The sequence below is a fragment of the Scardinius erythrophthalmus genome (assembly GCF_964197995.2).
Source record: "Scardinius erythrophthalmus genome assembly, chromosome: 8".
NCBI classification, from domain to species: domain Eukaryota; kingdom Metazoa; phylum Chordata; class Actinopteri; order Cypriniformes; family Leuciscidae; genus Scardinius; species Scardinius erythrophthalmus.
This window is the reverse complement of record NC_138228.1, coordinates 41,250,215-41,273,556: the sequence shown is the minus strand read 5'-3', so window position 1 is coordinate 41,273,556 and position 23,342 is coordinate 41,250,215. Positions and strand designations below refer to the sequence as shown.

Sequence of the window (23,342 nt, the reverse complement as noted above, 5' to 3'; positions counted from 1 at the left end):
CAAAATGAGAGGTCTTGAAACAAGAGTCAGGGAGTAAGATGACACAATTTTTTTTTTTTTTTATTATAGCCAGACTAGAATAGAGAAGATGTCAAGTAATTATTATTATTATTTTTTTTTTTTTAAGACTGACATACTTTCACATCACTGTTGATTGTAAATAAAACCAGCATATGAACTGGAATTATATAATCTCTCATTTCTGATATGTTATAACATCAACATTTTACTATTCAGGCCTCATTTATGTCAAATATTGAGTTTAATATGAGGTGACATTAAAGTTTTAAATAGTAAATAGGACATCTATCAGCAAAGATGCGCAATATGTCTTGTTAATATTACATTTGCTTTGTGATTTTTTTAACCACAAGGAATGTGATACATTTTGTATATGTATAAAAAAAACTCTCTGATTGTAAAATTAAGAATACTTAGGCTAAATATTTACACATTCAACTGTTCATTCAGGTAGTAAGTGAAAAGTATTTAATACTATTTCAAATGAAGTTTAAAAAGTGATTTTGAACTGGTGTATATATATATATAAAATATATATAAACTGGAAAAAATATGAAATATTTTTATACAATCAACTATCCATTATATATATATATATCCTGTTTAAAATAAACTGCTTTGCTATCTTAGCTGGCTTTGTTGGCTGGTGGTTTTGGGCGCTTGGCCAGAAGACCATCTTAAACCATTAAGCTAAGCTAACCACGGTTTAAGCTGGTTTTATCAGGTTTAATCTGTTGTCATTTTTCCCAGGGGGATTTATACAGTAAACGCGATTTAGGTTTCAAATACCACAGAACTGTTGAGCATCTAATACTGTTTATGACTGAGTTAATTGCGACTGGGAATCTCAAAGTTATTTTTCCTATAACTGCGTTTTAACAATTTTAAATCGAAAAACATTCTTTGTAAATATATTATAAAACACTAAAAGGTCTGTTGTGATTCAGGTTATGCGCGCTTGCCGTTTCGCGCAGTTTTTTTTTTTTTTTTTTTTCAGGACGAGGCTGAGACGCGCGAGATGCTTCAAACACACTCGCAGCTCGAGACTCCAGCACGCGCCGTGCAAGAACTGAGACACTCCGCCAGCCACTGCGCATCCTCTCTCTCTGTTTCACATCGCTTCAGTCGTAAGGGAGGGAGAGAGAGAGAGAGAGAGGCGTCTGAGGAGGAATCGTAGGTGAGGTTTTGGACCACAGCCGGAGAGGTGGAAAAGATCGCGCGCCTCGCACACATTTGAAGGATGCGCTACCGCGCGCAACGGCGCGTCCTTTAGAGATACAGCAAGCTTGCGGGATTGAAGCGTCTGGGGTTCTTTTTTTTTAATCCATGTTTGGCTTTGTTCAAGAAAACCTGTCACTATTTGACACTCCGTGAGCAACATCACTTTACAGACGGGAGAAGAGGAAGGAGGAGTGAGCTGTTTCTCTTCTTGCAACATCCAGAGTAAGTCGGTGTGATTTCTGCTGAACATGCTGCTTATCACTGCAATTACAGCTGCGCCGAGAGTTTCGTGTGTCCCACCTGAAGCAAGTTGCACGGTAACGATGCACACATAAACACTGCAAGTGCTGGTTTATATTATACTGCATCGATGTATTGGAACAAATGTGCAGTTGGCACTTAACCGATCAGAAATGGTGGAATGCCTGCATTGTGAACATGCATAGATGTTCAGCTAGATGTTTTAAAATGGTAACACTTTACAATAAGGTTCATTAGTTAACATTAGTTAATGTATGAACTAACATGAACTAACAGGGAACAATACATTTGTTATAGTGGTATATGATTTTTGATTTTAATGTTGAAATTAATATTAAGATTAATAAATTCTTAAGAAGTATTGTTCATTCTTAGTTCATGTTAACTAAGGTAGTTAACTAATGTCAACAAATGAACCATATTGTAAAGTGTTACCAAGAAAAAAAATATTTATTATATAAAATTGTGATTTCCAGACCCTTGAGAAGTCATTGAAATTAATTGAATTTTTCAAGTCATGCATTTTTTTATTTTTTTTTACAGAGAATATATATATATATATATATATATATATATATATATATATATATATATATATATATATATATATATAGTTATACTAGCATTTGCTATGATTTTATCAGGTAATAAGTCATGGACATCATTGGTCAAAAGGTGTGGGGAACCCTGACTAAGTTTACAAATGTGTTTGCATGCAAGGCTGTGTTGAAAAAAACTTTTCAACTGAGTTACTTTCTTTCTTCGCAACGGTTTTGTTGCATTGCTACTCTGCTTTCAATGTGTTGATAATTCAGATGAATGATGATATTGACCTCATTAGTGATTTGTTCACTCTTGGGGAAATAGATAAGCTGTGATTGATTTGAACAGTTGTCCAGTTTTAACAGTGCCACTGTCTGTCAAGACTATTCATTTTGGAAGCAGAGTGAGTTTATTTGCAAAACTTTGTTTGTTAGATTATTTTCCCTCAAGAAGAATGTTGGTTATCACAGAAACAATAGTGCAATTCTGAACATGTCCACTATTTGCTTTCGGCCCATGCGATGTCTTCTTTTCAAAGTTATCCTCGGACTGAAAATATGTCACGGAAATGTCCCATGAGCAAGCTTTGGAAAGTTTTTAAACTGAACTTTACTTTGATGTAAGCTCTCCACTTCTTGCTGAAACACTTTCATGCAGTATTTGCTCTCGTGTCTTGCTTTCAAAATGAAGACGATTCCGTTCGTTGTTAAACTTGTGTGATATTTTCTTTACTTATTGATGTATACTTTGTTGGACTTTTCTTTCTTTTTTTATCTTTGTCCACATGCTTGTTAGCTGGTGAACAAAAAAACAAGAACAACAACAACAAAAACAAAAAAACTGGTCGATCAGTACACTGTAAAATGGTTTTGTCAGGTAACCTAAAATAACCTCTAATTTAATTGGATATATTAGAATATGATTCTGAATGACTGAACCAACTAGCTCACTTTAAGGGTCAGATCAAGTGCTCTAGTTCATAATTGTGGTTAGAACTGCACAATGTTATACTTTACAGTGTAAAAAGAAATTCTCTTTGATTCTCAAGAATACAGTTCCGCAATTGCATAGCAACCCATGAGACAAATCTAGGCCTACTCAATTTTGTCTTTTTACATGATGCAGTTTAGAATTTGCATGAGCACTTTAAGTATAAACTTGTGACTTGTGACAGAGCTGTCCATCTCACCAGTGGTTAACATTTTGAGCAGCAAATATCAACCAAGTCTCTTGCATATTGACTCACATAACATTTACATTAACTGCGGTTAATGCTGATATTTTTCCACAACACAAAATGGTTTCTTAACTAAATTACAGGTTTTCGATCCCGATGGCCTCCATCAGCCATCCGATTTCCCTGGAAAATATTAGATCCATAAAGATGTGTCTCCCTTGTACATTTTTTCTTTTGTCTCGCAGTTAAATTAGTGTGTAACACTTTAATGAGGTTGTTTTAGCTTTGCGAGTAAATATGAAATTGGAGCACCCTGCTGTTTTGTGGGTAGCAAGTTGATTAGATTCTCCTTTGCGCGCACAGTAGGAACGTAAAAGGCGTCTCGCATTCATTGGGTACTTTGATTTTAGTACCCGCAGAATCCACATCAGGGGCAGCCAAGACTGGAGATCTGAGAAGAGAAATAGCGTCTGCGTGCTGCATTTTCAGAGTCTGGTGGTTATTATATTAGAGATGTTATGTTTGCATACCCATAATACAGCTGCTCTTTGCATTAGAAGATATTAATATCCGTTTCTGTCTCCATTCATTGTCTGTTTTATCTTCTAAGCATTGCAGCAGTGTGCAATTAATGAAATTAAATGGCATGCTGTGTTTTTATTTGTTTTGTCCACTAAGTTTTATTAGAGGATATGAATCAAATATTAGCAAGGCTCAGAAAATGTGAGTAAATATTTCGCCTCAAAAGAATTATGCAATGAACTTGAAAAAAAAATGCAATTAAAATAATGTTGTTTTCAATATTTCAGTTGAAAACAGTGAAAGAATTGCAGCATTTTGGCAAGGGATTTTTCAGACCTCAGCATGCTCTGAGTGTAAATGGATGGTATACATTTATGTTAGATAGGTAACAAGATAAGTAACAGGGAGTGCTTTGTAGCTAGTTTGTTGATGTTGTTGTTTTTAGACAAAACTGTTGCATACGTTGTTTAAATGAAAGAAAAAATAGTGATTTAATCATTTAATTCGGTTTTGTTTTTGTCCCTCACAGTGTAAGCCTAATACATTATTTATTTATTTATTTTACTTGGAATATGTAGTTTAATAATAATAAAAATACATAATAAAACAGACCTAAATAATATAATATAATATAATATAATATAATATAATATAATATAATATAATATAATATAATATAATATAATATAATATAATATAATATAATATAATAATTTCTTACGAAGAAAGACTTTTGACTATCTTTACAACAGTGGTTTTATTTTTATGTGTGTATTCTTTGGCAAAATGTGAATTTAACTCTCAATGGGACATCGTCATTTATAAATGACTATTATAAAATTGCATTAAAAATACAATAATATTGTTCAACCTAAATATATATATATATATATATATATATATATATATATATATATATATATATATATATATATATATATATATATATATATATATATATTATTTTTTTAAATTACATTTTAGTAATTTCATGTAGAACTTCACATGCAAATGCATTATTCCCTTCAGCCAATAAAATTAACATGTATTTGCCATGTAATCGTCATTTTTTGTTAACAAGGTATAGTATAAGTATATTTTGTCTTTTTGCCTGTGTTTTAGGTTGATGTTAGCAAGTTGTATAGAAGACAGAGAGGACAAGCTTTTCCTTTTCCAGAAAGTATGAAAGTGATCAGAAAATAAGGTTGTAAACAAGGAAGACGTTGAGGATCAAAGTCAAGTCAAGTCAAGTCATCCTCATTTATATAGCGCTTTTAACAATGTAGATTGTTTCAAAGCAGCTTTACAGAGACAAACGTATAATTTAGGGTAACAGAAAATAGGATAGAAGCAGTGAGGGTGAAGGCAGAGATGAAGAATATAAGTCATAGATAGTTGTGGAAGTCAGGCATTTTGTTTCATTATCCTATGCCAGTTTGGAATATGTTATCCATACTACAACTAAAGGTCAGATGTCATTGCCTATTGGCCTCACTACACTGACAGGCAGGGATGCTCCAATATGATGACTAAACAGGTCAAAATCGAGTTATGTGTGGAAGGTGTGGGCTTCACTGAAAAAGAAGAGGCTTGTTGATTTTTACTAGATTTAATTGATTTTATTTGGTAATTGATTTGGAATTCCAAAAAAAAAAAAAAAAAAAAAAAAAAAAGCTTTTTTTCTGACCACAATCAGACAACTATTCAATAATCATGACAGGCCTAGTAAAAAGCACGAAAATATATATTAGTAAATATAAATGTGAGAGTTTAAGTATATAGGAGAGTTTACAGTGAAATGGTGCATGCCTCAAAAAAGAAGATTCACACCTGTATATCAGTGTCAAATGCTTGCATTTTAGAGAATAAACAGAAAAGGAAGCGGACAAACATGGAGTATTGTGTCATGGTGTTAAAAACACCCCGGTGTGGCCGCCTGCGGTGTTCACCACAGCTCCTGTGCATGACCCGCTTGAGTAGTTACTTAGCAACGCCTCAGACACTCTCCAACTGGGTCAGACCTTCATTCAGGAGACTTAACACAGCAGACACATACTTGCTCACACGACCCGATCATGTGGAGTGTTCCAAAACTTTATGTCAGGGTTTCTTCCATATTCAGTTAAAAGTGAAAAACATTGAAGATGTGGTGTGTGCCATAATGACACAGACCCTGTTATTATAAGCATGGGAAATAAGAATCAAATGGAAATGCATTACCTCTCTGAAGAAGGCTGTTTTGAAGAAGCTGCGTTTTTACTTGGATCAATTTTCATTTTTTTACATTGAAATGCAATTTTACACTTCTTAAAACTTTGCTTATCTTTGAAATTGTCTTTAACGGGATGAATCTCCAAAAAGAAAGAATAAATGTCCAAGGCATATTTCATCAAAAAAAGAAAAAAAGAATAAATAAATTGCATAGAAAATTAATGTTACAAATCTTCTCAACACAGCGGAGAATTCAGACACATTGATTCTTTTTTTTATTTTTATTTTTTTATTAAAGTCATAAATTAAATTCAGTACAACAAATACAGTACCAAAAGTTTAAGTTAAAGTATAATTGTTGCAATTGTACTTGCAAATATACATTTTAGCCCCTAAAGGGACATAAAATACCAGATGGGAGGATAATATATATATTCCAATGTTTTTGCTTTCGCTCACAAAAGTTTTGCGTTCCCCAAGAAACTTTGCATCAGCTTGCAAAAATATACAGTAAAACAGTCAAATATTATTACAATTTAAGGTCCCACTTTATATTAAGTGGCTTTAAGTACTACGTACATGCATGTTTTTACATTGTACTTATATTTTGAAAATACCTGCATGTAATTTCAGCTGTAATTAATTTATGTAATTACGTTTGTAATTACACTGTTGACCCTTCCCTAACACCTTAAACCTACCCAATCCACTACACCTGTCCTAACCTTACCCGTATCACACCTCAATAAGTGTTTTACAATACAACCTGAACACAATAAGTACATTGTACTTATTTTTCAATGTAAGTACATAGTACTTAAAGTGGGACCCAATTTAAATATTTTTTATATACTTAAAATAATATATTCCTGTAATGACAAAGCTGAATTTTCAGCATCTTTACTCCAGTCTACACTGCACATGATCCCTCAGAAATCATTCTAATATGTTGATTTGCTGCTCCAGAAATGATTAGGATTTTATTTAAATTTTTTTGTAAACTGATACTTCATGAATATATCAATGTACAAGTCTTTACTGTCACTTTTGAACAGTGCAATGCATATTTGAGAATAAACAACTTATAGACCCCGATCTTTTGAGCAGTAAGAAATGGTCAGATTTGGTCTGAAACATGAGTTGACGTGGGTAAACATGAAACAATACTAATTTATTGTTTATTTGTTTATTTATTGAACTGTTTCATGAAATAAATAGGACATTTGCAATCAAGTTGTTGTACTGAATATCAGCATGGCATTGATTACAGAACCACAGCACCCATCTGATATTGCATAACGGAAATGTGTTTGCGCTGTGAATGTGTTAGCATCTATGAAGTGTCAGAAGTAAAAAGGAGAAATAAAGAGTTTGAGCATTTTCTTTTTCTTTTTTTTTATCTGAACATTCTTAAGGCTCAGCTAATGCCTGTTACTAATTGCGCTGTTGTGTTAACACCCACATCCATCTTACTTATGTGTATGCCAGCCAAAAACACAAAAAACACCACTGCAATTCGGTGACAAACAGGCACAGTTGATTTAGCATATTAATAGGCTAAAGAAAATCTGTTTAAAGATGCACTGGATGACTGCAAATAAAAACACGAGTTTTAACTGTGAAATATCTGTAAATAGATTCAGTGGAGTACTTCTGATATCATTAGTATGTGTTTTTGCTTTTTTTTTTTTTTATACTTCCCCTTTAGCATATACTGCAATAAGGAAAACAGTACTTTGCTTGCCCAAGTTCACTCTCTTTGACACAGAAGCACACACACACATCACACTGCATGCATGCTACTGTAATTGAGTGCACTAAAGCAGTATATGTTTTTTTGCTCTAAGTGTGAGGTCAGATTTGTCCATCTCCTCTGGGGTTCAGAGCCGCTCCCGAACGCTGTGCACTTTGATGTAAATTACTCTAAAATGTTATTTGAGTAATTTTACTCTGTATCTCTGTGAGGGTTTCTGTCTTGGTAGCTTTTAGGTTGAGTGGTGTGCATGGGCGCTCTTCATATTAAAATGGAGGGACAGTGATGATGGAGTTTGGAAGTGAGTGTGTGTCTTTGTTTTTCTATCCCGGTAGGGACTTCAAACTGAATGCACACTGACTCATGGGGACTCGTGTAACCGTGGGGACCTAAATTGAGGTCCCCATGAGGAAACAAGTTTATAAATCATACAGAATGAGGTTTTTTTGGGTAGGTTTAGGGGTCGGTTTAGAAGATACAGTTTGTACAGTATTAAAATCATTATGTCTATAAAAACCAGTGTGTGTGTTAGTTGTGATGTCATCATTACATAAGAATTTAGTACCTCGTGAACATTATTTTGGCTATACTTTTTTATTAAATAAATTAATAATATGTGAAATTAGATGAGGTCTGTAATACAGTAGTGGCCAAATGTGATGTCCAGGGGTGCGTTTCCCGTACAACGACATAACTCGCTGCTTAACTACCATAGTACGATGCATCGTTGAAGAAATCAACTAACTAGTCATGATTGTTTCCCGAAACCATGTTGTTGCAAATTGGTCGTTCAACCATGTTGGTTAATGATGTCACGCATGTGGTGGAGTAATAACTACTTTTTAATGAATCTGTTGAGATCGAATTAATGCTAATGTCTTGCTATAAATTACGAACATGGCATCTGAGGACTATTTCTGATTTTGCTCTATTTACAGATTCAATCATAGCCTCGTTCTTACGTGGTAGAGCACGTTCACACATGCGCACTCTTCAAAAACGGTGCTTTAAATCTCTTGACAAACTAAAAGACGTAAATTACATTTGTATGTCTTCTAAATAAAAGATACAGATTGCACTGAATGTCAGCTTGCTTATTTTGCTCAAGACAAGTCCACATGTCATGCAAACAAGAAACTGCTTCTAACCACAGGTCATGAGCTGTCGTTCCAACCACACAACTTTGCGATGCTGTTTGCGAATGTTCGTTAGAACTATGGTTTCGGGAAACACCGACTCATCGAACTATGCTGATAACAACGGAACATTTGCGACCAAAGTTGGCTAACGATGCTTTTGGGAAATGCAGCCCAGAGCGGCATAGAATTTTTTATGGCCCTACTAGTTTGATTAAACCTTCAAAATATAAGAAAAAAAAAAATATTTTTTTAACTATTTTAAATATGAGGGAAGAACAAAACATTAAACTTGGTTAAGATATTAAATGACAAAATTATTTGACAATAAAGACAAATTAGGGCTACAAGTTATATTTTACTATGAAAAAAAAAAGCATAATAAAACAAAAAGCTCACAGGAAAAAGCATACTTGACTACAACATAATCAGTTATTAATATTGCATTGGTTCTCTCTTGATTTTGCATGTGTTCATAATTTATTTGTATGACAGCCTGGCCAAAAAGTGATGTCTGCACAATTTGATGTTATCACAAATGAAACAACTGACTCCAAGCACGACTATGTCAAATTTCCATTTCAGCCACTACCGTATCTCTTAAAGGACTTTAAAATTATAACATCTAAATTAACTGGTTTAATTCAAGTCAAAAATATTGCTGAACCAACCTAAATACATTAATTCATACAAACAAAATACATTTTTAAGGGTTAAGTCAAGTAAAGAACAGTTATTTTAGGTAACCATTGCAGGTTACCACTTTTTACAGTGTATTATTATTATGATAAACTGTTTCAGTTGCATACCACGTGGCTTATTTCTAGTTTTCAGATATTCAAGTGCTCCAATTAAATGTATGATACATTTTATTTTTGGGATTTTGTAAGTGTATCTATCAGCTTGAGGATATCATGATGATTCATTGGTTGTGTGGTAACACAAGGGATTCTGGATCTAATCCGCCTTAATATAATGCTTTTGTTTTAATAAACTAAAATTGTCAGTGGATGTGCATTATTATGAGTGGGGATTAAAAACGTTAAAAATGACAAATTTAAGAGACGGATAGCCTCTCATTTTAATACCTACTAACAAAATGAAAACTCCAGTTCAACAATTGGACACGCTCCTGTATTAGAATCATCCCTGCCGTGAGCTATTTCAAAAAGTGTCTGAAACCAAATCGACCATGACAAAGAGAAGTGAAGGCATGTTCCCACCGTGAATGATGCCTGTGGTGATAGGCTATATTGTAAGCTATACAATATTTAAAAAGGTAATTTTGAACGTATCCCTATAGACAAAGTCTATTAAAGTAAGTTTATTAATGTAATATCAGCTCACTGTATATGCTTTAAAATTCACACAGCAGTTTAATTTAGATTTTAATTTTCATCACAGTTTGACAGGGTCTGATGTCTCCATCTAAAATTTAAATTTTATTTAACCAATTCTTATATAAAACGTAATGGTTTTGTGTAACAGTAACACAGAAAACAATCTATGTGTGGTCAAGTGTTACTCAGAACTAGCTTTGTCAAAAGCGCTCATAATTTGGCACAAATTTGGTAGTAGCCTACTAAATATGCTAAAGTTGTTTACCCTGCAGCCTTTTATTGCTCAGTTGTGTATGTGGGTTCTTTCTCTGTGACTAGCTCTTGTACCTTGCGATGATGCATCTGTGTGTGACAAATGTTCATATGCACTTCTTTGTCAAAATGCCCATCTTGGTAAGCTTTGTCTTTGGTGAATATAAACAGATGGAACAATATATATACCCAATGTGTTACCTGATAGACCTGCCACTCTCTATTAAATCATCAATATTTATTAAATGTAATTGGCAAGAAAAAGCTGTTATGTCTTTGCTCTGTTTACTTAACACTCTTGTTCTGTTTTGGGTCTGAGAGACCCCAAGTCCATTTTAAAATATTAAAATATTTTAAAATGGATGCTATTTTGAAATATATCATAATTCAAACATTCATGTAGGCTATTATTATTTTTAATACACTTATAATTTTTTTTTCCAGAACTTATAATCTATTAGTAAATTATCATTAATCATGTATATAATATAATAATTAAATAATTTATATATAATGTTTTTTTTTATGTATACTTTTTTTGAAATAACATCATAGTATTTGCTGTGGTATCAAGTATTAGGAATTCAAATTGTCCATTCCCTTTTAAAGTTGCCTTGGTTTTACTGTCAACAGTACAATATTGTGACTGTACTGTGGCATATACTGTTACCGTGATATAAAATTAATCATATACTGGTTACATGACATAAGCTTTTAGCCATAGCGCTCACCCTACCTAAAGGTTATTGACATGAACCAGTGGTCCAGGAGTGTGGGTTAATTGAAAGTGACAGATGCACCTCGAGGCTTGAAGAAACTGTGTCAACGTACATAGGGTAAACCAGCAGCGTTTTCCTGAGATAAGATAATAGGACCTGGAGTGCTTTTCACTGACTGAGAAAAGCACTAATAAAATTAAAATGGACAAGAATGTCTGCAGGATTTCTCGCAGCTGGTGTCTTAAGTAAAGATCTTAAAATACATGTTCCAGGCAGTTTCTTATGCTGTTGTTTATAATCCCCACAATAGATGCATATTCTGATTCTTTAAATCATTTAATATATGCTTATGCATTTGAGAAATCATCTAGGTTCTATGTATTAAAAGGTTTATGTATTCACAGTTTTGCAGTAGTGCTGCTGGTGATATATTTCAGTATGTACAATGTGAGAGAACCGAGATTCTCAAATTTGTTGTTAATTTGTTTCTCAGGCCATCCAAGATGTAGGTGTCTTTTTTCTTCAGTAGAACAGTAAAGAAATGTTTAGCTGAAACCGTGGTCCTTTGTGTTTCATTTAATGCAAATCAATGGCAACTATCACTTTGAGAGTAAAAAAAACAAAAAAAAAACAATAACATACAGGCAAATCAAAATTAAAACCAGTGGCTCCTGAGAATACATTGAGGTCTTATGAATTGAGGCGATCGGTCTGTGCAATAAACTGAGCATTGTTTACAACATTATTACCTGAAATCCACAGCATCCCGTGCAGAATTCAAATGGGTCCGATACGTTTTCTGGTATGCGCCGATCTGTTCTATCTTCTATTTTGATTTTATGGGGACTTGCGACAGGAAGCTCGCACTCCAGACTGCTGTGAACACGCTCAGGACCGTTTGTCGAGGCTGTGGATTAGAGGTAATAATGTTGTAAATAATGTTCAGTTTCTTACACAGACTGATGGTTTTGCTTCATAATATCTAGAATCCACGGTTATTAATTTTGCTTGTATATGCTTTTCAGTAACAGTAGCCATTGAATCACCGAGGACGACGGTTTCAGCTAAAAACTTTTTTACTCTTCTATTGAAGAAAAAAAAAAACACCTACATCTTGGATGGCCTAAGGCTGACTAAATTAACAGCAAATTTTCATTTTTGAGAGAACTATCCTTTTAAGTCTGTCAGTGTTGCAATAGGGTTTGGTCTATTTTGGTCAAAAAACTTATGATTTTTGGATTTTCCCTAGAAAATATCTTATTGTGTTGGCATAATATTTGCGAGCGTACTCCTAAATATAAACTTTTATCAGATGTACATAATTAAAATGTACAGTTGTTCTTTTCCTGGAAAATGGAAGAAATATATTGATGACTCATCTTGGACGTATACAAATGCTTGGCATATAAAACATTCTGGAGACTGAGATAATTATACATCCCACCTGCCACTGATCTGGAGCTTCAACAGTCAGCAGACAGTAGCTCAGAGATACAAAATCCCAAACAAATAATTAGACAGCCTGTCATTCAGACACGTCAACTCTTTTCTCATAATGACCACGGGCCTCTACACCAGAAATGTCACTCTCAGTTCTTGAAACAAATCTGTATCAGATCTGTGTCATCTGACCTTATTTCAAAAATAATTCCCTCATCTGATTCTGGTAGGTCTGCACGTCTTGGTGAAGGTTCAGATGAGAAATCCTCAAAACTGAACTCTGAATCTTATTTTTTTTTTAAATATCACACACACACACACACACACACACACACACGCACACACACACACACACACACACACACACACACACACACACACACACACACACACACACACACACACACACACACACACACACACACACACACACACAAATACTAAAATCATTGTTGTCTTACAGTTTTTTTTATTGTCTCCTTTGAGCAATGTGGTTTATGGTGTGGCCTAACAATGTGCTGTGTGTCTGTATTTGTAGACATCTTGACCTTGTCAAGATACTGCACTGTGTTTATTTTTGTACAGTAGCTTTTCTGGTTTTTTGCTTCCTTTTGTCTGGCTTGTTTCGTTTTGAAGATGATAACTACTGTATATGATTAAACAAGGAAGTTTTCAGACCTTGACTTAGAATCAAAGTCATGCACAGACATTTGGGAGGCAGCTGCTTAAGTGTAAAAAAGTGCACCCCTCTTATAATTTATATTATTATGATTATTATTTTTCTGTTGAAGACGGCTGAGCCTATAAATCTTCATTGTAAATGCTTTGTGAGGCATAGATAGTCCTCACTTTAGATGAGCTCACAAAAATAGTTAACTGACCACTACTAAATGCTTTATAACTACCTGAATTAACCATGAATTACAGTAGAAATACAAGTTAATAAAGCATTTATTAACACACTAACTATTACTATGTGTCTGAATAATAAGATGTATCAATGTACATTTAAATTGTTTATTAACCATTTACTTAAGTGATCTTATGAAACACTGACAAACTCTTAAATAACTGGTTTGTAAATAATACAATACTTCATTTAGAAAGGATCATTAAATTGATCATTAATAAAGTATGAAAATACAATTATTAAACACATTATGTATATATATATATATATATATATATATATATATATATATATATATATATATATATATGCTTATAAATCTATTATAAAGCATTTATAGCTGTATTTATAAACTGCTTTTTACTGTCTATTAATTCTTTATAAATGATGAATTAACCATTTACTAATGCTTAACTAATGATTAATAGCATGAAGTTGTTATAAAGTGTTACCAGAAAGGGTATACAAGTTTGAAACAACTTTAGGGTGAGTAAATGATGACAGAATTTTCAAGTCTCGATTACAGCTCAAGTCAAAAATGTTTAGACATCAGTTAATTGTGTTTTTGATATGCATTAATTGGTTGAGTTCCACAAGGCAAACTTTGAGAGAATGTATTTTTACTTTGAAAAAAAAAAAAAACTTTTTTATTTTTTTTTTTTTTTTATTAAAGTCCGCGTGAACCGGAAGTTGCAAACGACTTTTCTCCAGTGTTGTGACGTATTTACCAGTGAAAAGGAATATTGAACAGAGGGCAGGGTTTTACTCTAGCGCTCCTCCTCTCCATCTCTCGCTCATAGCAGACTAATGGTTTGAGGGGAGTAGTTAAGCATTTCCCAAAGCAAGCCGTCAAACATACGTCATCAGGGAAGGTCCTCCAATGCAGAGGGGAGGGGCATTTTCAGATTTTGATTAAAGATTATGAAGCCAAAATTTTTTTTGTGTGTGGATTGACTTGCATGGATGAATTGTTCACCACAAAACGATCAATTTAGGCAAACAAAGTAAATATGGTCAATTTTGATTTCATGTGGACTTAAAAGCATACATAACATCGACAGAGATTTAACAAATATATGAACATAGTCAACAGATATAATTAAGTGCTCTGAACCAGAAGGAAGCTCCCAATGCTCCCCGAGAGCACATTCTATATGACTAGTTTAGAGTAATGCTGTAAAGTATAGAACAAAGAGGATATTTGACTTGCCTGGAAAGTAGGCTAACTTTTAAACAAACATCTGAACTGCAAGCTCTAAGTGTAAGAGGCATGGCACTTTAAGGTCTAATCTAACCTCTCTAACCATTCACATGGGAAACTGCATTGAAGAGTCACTCCATCTTCTGTCGCTTACAGTTATTTCTGGGCAGAAGATGCCACAGAGGGGAGGTGAACCTGGTTGCTTGCCCAGAGTGCGGTTCACTCTCTGACCTAATGATATTTTGCTCAGACTGGTACATCTGCAGTCTCAGAGTCTCATGGCTCCAGCATATCTTGGCTTATTGTATGGAAAATCCTATAGAGGATGCTCATTTCTGATGTTCAGAACACTATTATTTAAAGTTGTAATCAGAATGTATAACTGAAAATATTTAATCTTTTCAAATCAGCTCCAATGCTTTCTTGCATTATTTATCATATATTTAAATATCAACCAACACCAACATGTTGTGTCAGTGTAACAATGCACAATGTATTACCTAAAATAAAATCCAGCTGAAAACTGTTCACATCACATTTTACTCTATAATCTGATGTAATTTGAGTGAAACAGGATATTCATCGAGACAAATATTTGTCAAGAATTGATTGGATTGTGAAAAGTGGGTATGGCATACCAAAATGAAGGGAGAGGTTTAAAGGATTCAGAATCAGAACATTATCCAAACCTGAGGTCAATGCTTTTCTAATTGGCTTCAGCAGTTAACCACTGCTGGTAGATGTTGGAACTACACTACTGTGTTGACGAAAAAGCCCAAATCTTGATTTATGGCCTTTGAAAAGTAACTGTGTACTGTAGCTGTTTCACCAATGATATATATGTATATTATATATACATATATAGGTTGGCTCAAAAAATGTTTCCATGAATCAAAGTTGTCAACATCCAGGTTGCTTTGGGTTGAATGGGAACACTAAGCTTTTTCACGTTGTTTTGAAAGTTACTCTTTTTTTTTTTTCATTTGCATTTGGAGTAACATGCAGATGAATCATGTACTACTATTTACTTCAATGCAGGGAATTCACAGTTCTCAGTTCTGTGCTGCATTTTAGCAAATGTGTCTCACCTAACTTGATTGATTCACCCAATTTTCCCCTTTCCGTGATGGCATTCAGGTTACCATGTTCCCATTACGCATATCATTCACAAATAGCCTCAGGCAGTAGCCTGTGCAGGGTTACAACGGCAGGACAAACACGTAGAACAGATATTCACAAGATACTTCAGATTTAATTGTATCTCTCTTCAGTGAAGCAATGTCACGAAGGACAGGAAAATTCAGATAGATCCCAAACAAAGACACTCAATCAGACCTCGGAAAAGATGGATAAAAATTGCTCACAAATTGAATCAAGATCTAGATTCCATCCGTTTTGACTATATTGGGTCAGTCTTGCACTCCAGATCATGCCACGATGGGTGAATGAATACTCTCAGTGTGATTTCAAATTATTCCCTGCTTGGCGGCACCTTAAAGTGACTCTGAGTAATAACGCAGAGGTCTAGCTATTTGACTGTTGGCCCAAGTCATTTAGTTTCAATAAAATATTAAAAGCACATTGGCAAAATGCGATATGAACACGTCTCCCTTGTTTTGCATTTAAAGTGAAACTCTTCAACCTCAGCAGATGCAGACTTAATTGAATCCCTTTGTTTACGGAGGCATTGAAGTCTAATCAGTTTTAATTATTCTTAACTGGTCATACTGGGAGATGTCAGCATGGGGTATGTTACAGCAGAGAGGCAGTCATCTGTTCCATCGTAAACAGTTTAGCTTAACACCGCAGCCCTGTTTTAAAGGAAAGCACAAAGCTTTGCGTTAACACCTGGAATGGGAGCAAATTTTGGATTCCGGATAAATCTGAGATTAGGTGTAGATTTAGGAGAGTGAGCTGACGAGAAGTGTCTGGAGGGCGGAGAGATAAGAGAGCTTAGAGACACTTTCAATGAGAGACTAAAGAGATCGCTATCGAAGGAAAGAATGTATCACTACTGGATAGGAAACCCTAACGGTGGGCCTAATGTTTTTCTTCAGCAACAATGATAGGACAGGTTGCGGAAATACAGGAAAAGTCTGAAGAATGGGATTGGGAAAGGTCCAGGACTCAAACAATAGTCACCCCAAAGCATTATTGCACCACTGTATATTTTTGCATATAACTAAAATAAGTTAAGCAATTTTCAACTTTTATTTATGTTATACAAGATTCACCTTATTTTTTAAAGTCAGTTTAATGAAATTTAAGTTGAAATGACTTAAACATCCCAATTGCTTGTACTTAAAGATCTAAGGCATCAACTTCTTTTTTTTTTTTTTTCTTTTTTTTTTCTCGGTGTGCGCTTTCCACAAGGCTATGGTTCTAACTTAATGTAACTTTTGGCATAAAAAAAAAAAAACTTTCTCAATATACTGTCATTAAAATTATATTTGCACAATTTTGGAAAACACATGGATCGCTAGATAGATACATTTGTATTTAGTAATTGTATTCACTTAGAAGATACTTTTATACAAGTGGGTTACAAGTGTAAACAACCAATATCCTATTATGCATGCTAATGAGCAAATAGTTAATAGTGAGGTGAGATGTTAAGATGATGTTTATCTTATGTATATGTTCCGTCCGTGTATAGATCAAAAATTAAGAATAAGAATAATCTTTTTGATTATTCACAAAAGGTTGATCCATTGCTAAGTCAGTACTTGTTTCTATTCAAAACAATAATTCAGCAAGCAATTAATTTACATCATAACTCATAAGATTTTAAAATATTGGTTATTATAACATATATGTTGGTTAATATTGGTGTTTATTACTTTTGTTGGTTACAATTTATTACGATAGTCCACTTTAAGACATTCTACTAACAACAAGTAACTTTGCAACTTAATGTCAACTAACTCTCATTAGAGTATTAGTAGACTGGGTTTGTAAAATAAGTTGATATGTACTTGCAAAGTTACGTATAGTTGGTAGAATGTCTGGTGGCACTGTTGTGCCTGAACGCGTTCATTGAACACGTTCATGAACTCGTTCATATTTTGGGCGAACGTGAACTGAACGTACTGTATTACTGCCTGATGAACGTTACTGTGAACTCGTTCATTCTGGTGTCTGTGAACGGCACGCTCTCTCAGTTTAACTTCGTTCAATAGGATGCCAAATTTCTATAGAGCCTTCCAGGCAAAAACCTGGCTAAAACACACCGTAAACAGGCCTTAATATGTAGTGGAAAAAACACCCAATCTGGCAACACCAGCCACCAGTGTCGCACCGCCGCATGCGTAATTAAAACAACAAGCAGCATGTAGATGACATTGCGGCAAAGCAGCAAGGAGGCGTCGTATGATCATTTAAAGGAGTTTTATGACAAGGTCGGTGAGGATGGGAAAAATCTTACATTTCTGTGCAAACTGAAATGGAATTTGAAATAGAAAATTAAAATTGAAAAACATTTGCACCTTAAGGACTACTGTTGTCACGGTTACCGTTGGTTTCTGCACTACATTACCCAAGATTCCCTCTAGAACACCTGCACTCTCAGGATCATTAATCACCCGCACCTGTTCCCAATCATTAACCTCATCAGTCAACACATAAAACATTCCCTGTGATTTCAGTCTGGGTCAAGCCTCCAACAGGAACAGACCATAATCCGTTGTCTCCGTTTCCTCTGACACATCCAGACTTCAAGCTGTAATGTATACTTACCTGAAACACTCACCTTTATGTCATTGTTGTGCTGTCTTCAGAAATCCTGTCTGAGTCCATGCTGCCTGAGATCCTGTGTTCCTTTGAGTTTCCAGTGTTTCAACTGAGTTTGTTTGATTGCCGATCTGCATCTGAAAGAGAAGAGACAAAGATTACTGAACTGAGATTGCTTGACGTCAACTTATCCAAAGTGAAAGTGCTTACCTGCTTTTCACCCCACAACGAGTTTCCTTCACGACTTCTGCACTTAAATTGAGTGAATACTCACCTCGCACTCTGATCATCTGTAAATAAAGCTGTGTTTGATTCACTTACCTCTGTCTCCTGGTCTGTATCCTGACAGAAGGCTTGACCGCATACCGTTATGGATCCTACACAGCCCGCAGACCGTGCTTCCGTGAACCCCATGAAATACACTATGTTCAACCAGAAGGATAAGCAGGCTTTTGTGGGAACCCGCCAAGCTGTGTTCAGGGGGATCCGTGGAGGTCACAGAGGAGGATGTGGGCGATATGGGGCCGGACACTTTCTCCAGAGCCAACATCTACGTGTTCAACCAGATCTTCACATCCAGTCCTATCCTCATCTCATCAGTTCAATCAAACTTATCTCCAGGGAGGATGACTTCTCTGATCTCCCTCCTCTCATCAGCCCAGCCGAACCAGAGCCTGTTATCTGCCCAGCTAAATCTGAGCACATCGTCTGCCTAGCGGAGCCTGCACTTCCCGCCAGTCCAGCCGAGCCTGCACTTCACGCCAGTCCAGCCGAGCCTGCACTTCACGCCAGTCCAGCCGAGCCTGCACTTCACGCCAGTCCAGCCGAGCCTGCACTTCACGCCAGTCCAGCCGAGCCTGCACTTCACGCCAGTCCAGCCGAGCCTGCACTTCACGCCAGTCCAGCCGAGCCTGCGACTGAGAGCGTCATGCCCGCCGAGACTGAGAGCGTCATGCCCGCCGAGACTGAGAGCGTCATGCCCGCCGAGACTGAGAGCGCCATGCCCGCCGAGACTGAGAGCGTCATGCCCCCAGAGCCAGTCGTCGGCCCAGAAGTTCCGAGTCCAGTTCCGAGTCCAGTCCTCGAGCAAGAGCCAGAGCCAGTCCTCGAGCAAGAGCCAGAGCCAGTCCTCGAGCAAGAGCCAGAGCCAGTCCTCGAGCAAGAGCCAGAGCCAGTCCTCGAGCAAGAGCCAGAGCCAGTCCTCGAGCAAGAGCCAGAGCCAGTCCTCGAGCAAGAGCCAGAGCCAGAGCCAGTCCTCGAGCAAGAGCCAGAGCCAGTCCTAGAGCAAGAGCCAGAGCCAGTCCTCGAGCAAGAGCCAGAGCCAGTTGTCGGCCCAGATGAGCCGAGTCCAGTTCCGAGTCCAGTTCCGAGTCCAGTTCCGAGTCCAGTTCCGAGTCCAGTTCCGAGTCCAGTTCCGAGTCCAGTTCCGAGTCCAGTTCCGAGTCCAGTTCCGAGTCCAGTTCCGAGTCCAGTTCCGAGTCCAGTTCCGAGTCCAGTTCCGAGTCCAGTTCCGGAGCAAGAGCCAGTCTTCAAGCAAGAGCCAGAGCCAGAGCCAGCCTACGAGCAAGAGCCAGTGCCAGTCTTCCCAAAAGCTCTTTCTTCGCCGCTGGTCTCACCCAGCTTAAAGCCCTCTTCGCCGCTGATCCTGCACAGCCCCGAGCTGCCTTCGTCGCTGGTCCTATCCAGCCTAGAGCTGCTTTCTCCCCCTGCCTCATCTAGCCATGTATCAAAACCTGACAAGTTCTCCATTAAAATTTTGGGGGGGCGCAGTATACCTGCTAGGGGGACCGCGGAGGTCTTTACGACAAGGTTCCCAGTGTCACCATGGCCACCTGAAGAAATATCTCCACCATGGCCACCTGAAGAAATATCTCCACCATGGCCACCCGAAGGGTCCTCACCACCATGGCCACCCGAAGGGTCCTCACCACCATGGCCACCCGAAGGGTCCTCACCACCATGGCCACCCGAAGGGTCCTCACCACCATGGCCACCCGAAGGGTCCTCACCACCATGGCCACCCGAAGGGTCCTCACCGCCATGGCCACCCGAAGGGTCCTCACCGCCATGGCCACCCGAAGGGTCACCTCTGCCCTGTACTCCCGAGGGTCCGACAGCTCCGCCCTGGACACCCGAGGGTCCGACAGCTCCGCCCTGGCCACGCCCACAGCCTGCTCCGCCCTGGTCCCCTGACCAGCCTGCTCCGCCTGGAACGTCCTGGAATCTAGGATGCCCACCCTCCCACCCCTTTGGATGTTATACGGCGCGAGGACGCGCCTTCGAAGAGGGGGGGGTACTGTCACGGTTACCGTTGGTTTCTGCACTACATTACCCAAGATTCCCTCTAGAACACCTGCACTCTCAGGATCATTAATCACCCGCACCTGTTCCCAATCATTAACCTCATCAGTCAACACATAAAACATTCCCTGTGATTTCAGTCTGGGTCAAGCCTCCAACAGGAACAGACCATAATCCGTTGTCTCCGTTTCCTCTGACACATCCAGACTTCAAGCTGTAATGTATACTTACCTGAAACACTCACCTTTATGTCATTGTTGTGCTGTCTTCAGAAATCCTGTCTGAGTCCATGCTGCCTGAGATCCTGTGTTCCTTTGAGTTTCCAGTGTTTCAACTGAGTTTGTTTGATTGCCGATCTGCATCTGAAAGAGAAGAGACAAAGATTACTGAACTGAGATTGCTTGACGTCAACTTATCCAAAGTGAAAGTGCTTACCTGCTTTTCACCCCACAACGAGTTTCCTTCACGACTTCTGCACTTAAATTGAGTGAATACTCACCTCGCACTCTGATCATCTGTAAATAAAGCTGTGTTTGATTCACTTACCTCTGTCTCCTGGTCTGTATCCTGACAACTGTCCTGTTTTTCTTTTAATAATTCTTCATTAAAAAAGACCATTCAAGCAGCACGTTTTCCCTCATGTTTTTGAGAATATACTGTAGGGGTGAAAGCTGCAGCTGATACTAGTGTGGACTGAATGGACAGCAACAAAGCATCAAAGCAACAATGGGGAAATGCTGTCCCCTCATGCTAATGTAAACCCTGGTTGGATAAGGATTCAAAATTGGATATGAAGATGAAATATGACGCATAGCTTTAGTGTTAAAACTGATAAAATAATTGCTGTCTGTGGTTCTATATGGCCTGTGGCAATGATTTTTAAAAAAAATAGCTTGCAGCAACATATGGAAAAAAAGAACTATGAACTAGTTCATTTTTGGAACTGTGAACTTAGTTCAAATTTTTGAAGTATGAGCTATGAACTGAACTAGTTCATTTTAAAATTTGTGATGTGAACTTTGAAATAGTTCAAGTGAACTTTCCCAACACTGTCTGGTGGACTATCAAAATAAAGTGTTTGTAGATATTAAGCAGACAATTGGTCACACGTTATAGGTGTCTTTCTGTACTTACATCAGAAAATAAGTACAATGTATTGTGTTTATTTTGTATTGCAAACCACTTTTGCTGCTATTGAGGTGGGATACGGGTAAGGTTAGGGACAGGTTTAGGGGTGAGATGTGTAGTTATAGAGAGTGTAGTTATAGATGTAATTACATGCAGGTCATTTTAAAATAAAAGTTCTGTACACAATTAGTGCATTGTATCAAATGATGAATTTAAATGCTAGTACAAAGTAGTTAAAGACACCTAATATAAAGTGGGACATGTTGACATGTAGTTGCAAGGTTAGTTAGTGGATCGTCTAAAGTGTACTATCGAAATAAAGTGTTGCCCTTTTGTTTAATTGGTGCAAGTTGTCAAAAACTATTAAATACTCCATTTGTTAATTTATTGAAAAGCAGTAGAAAACATGTCTTTTTAATTGCTAATTTCACTGTTTAATTTTTTTATCTACTATCTTGCAATATGCAATAAATATCACCAACGCTGAAAAATGGAACAGCTTGATCTTGTTCCTCAAAACTAATTTTGTCCAATGTTCTCTCCAAAACACGATTGCTAACTTCAACTCTATGCATAACGTAGGTACGATGTTTGGATGGGGACCCCGGTGTTTTGCTGTCACATGAATGCAATGTCAGAGATGATAATGGTGCAGTTGAACCCTCAGGCTGTGAAAGGGCTCCTCTACTTTCTCTCACTCTCTTTTGATTTCATGTGACAGTGGAGCGACCTTATCTGGACAGGCTGTGTTAAAGAGTCTCTGGCTTTGATTTGTTATTTTTGAATGGTCTAACAAGCGCGTGGCAGGTGCGGATCTAAAAGCTGGAGGGACAGTAATGAGAGGCTTTCTGGTGCTGGAGGAAGTCAAATAGCAGGCTGTGAGGTGGGGCAGGGCTGGATCTCTGTCAGCGAGATGTGAGGCAAGACAAAGACACTGATGTTGGGAAAGTGTATATTTATGCCTGCTGTTTTAGACTTCACATCAAGTCAATGTGAAACACTGATCACAACCCATTTTACTTCCATAATGGGAGATATTTCAGTGAAATGTAGGACAAGACTTGCATTTATGCATCAGGAATTCATTGGATCAGTGTTATTTTAGTATTATTTATAGTAGTATATATATATATATATATATATATATATATATATATATATATATATATATATATATATATATATATATATATATATATATATTAATATAAAACTAGTGTATATCCATATATATCCATTTCCAAATAGCATGTCCATTTTTATTTCATGTTGACTAATAATTTACCAATATAAAACAAATTGTTTCAAAAGTAGTATATAATAGTTATTGGTAACAATGAACACTCTATAGTATTTAAAAGGATAGTTCACCCACAAAGGAAAATTCTGTCATCTTTTTAGCTATTATAGAACTATTTATACACTAGTTTTACTAATATTTTAATATTTTGCTTTTATTTTTATATTTTCAGTTATT

The 23,342-nt window shown here is 36.7% G+C and overlaps 1 protein-coding gene across 1 annotated transcript in view; it reads left to right on the top strand.

Annotated features, from left to right (window-relative positions):
• Window positions 1-1,406: 1,406 nt before the first annotated feature.
• Window positions 1,407-23,342, top strand: part of cntn5 (contactin 5) — a 342,737-nt gene continuing 320,801 nt past the window's right edge. Inside the window, exon 1 of the mRNA XM_081371769.1 lies at window positions 1,407-1,464. The gene's annotated coding sequence lies outside the window, so the exon portion shown is untranslated. The remainder of the gene's footprint in view (window positions 1,465-23,342) is intronic.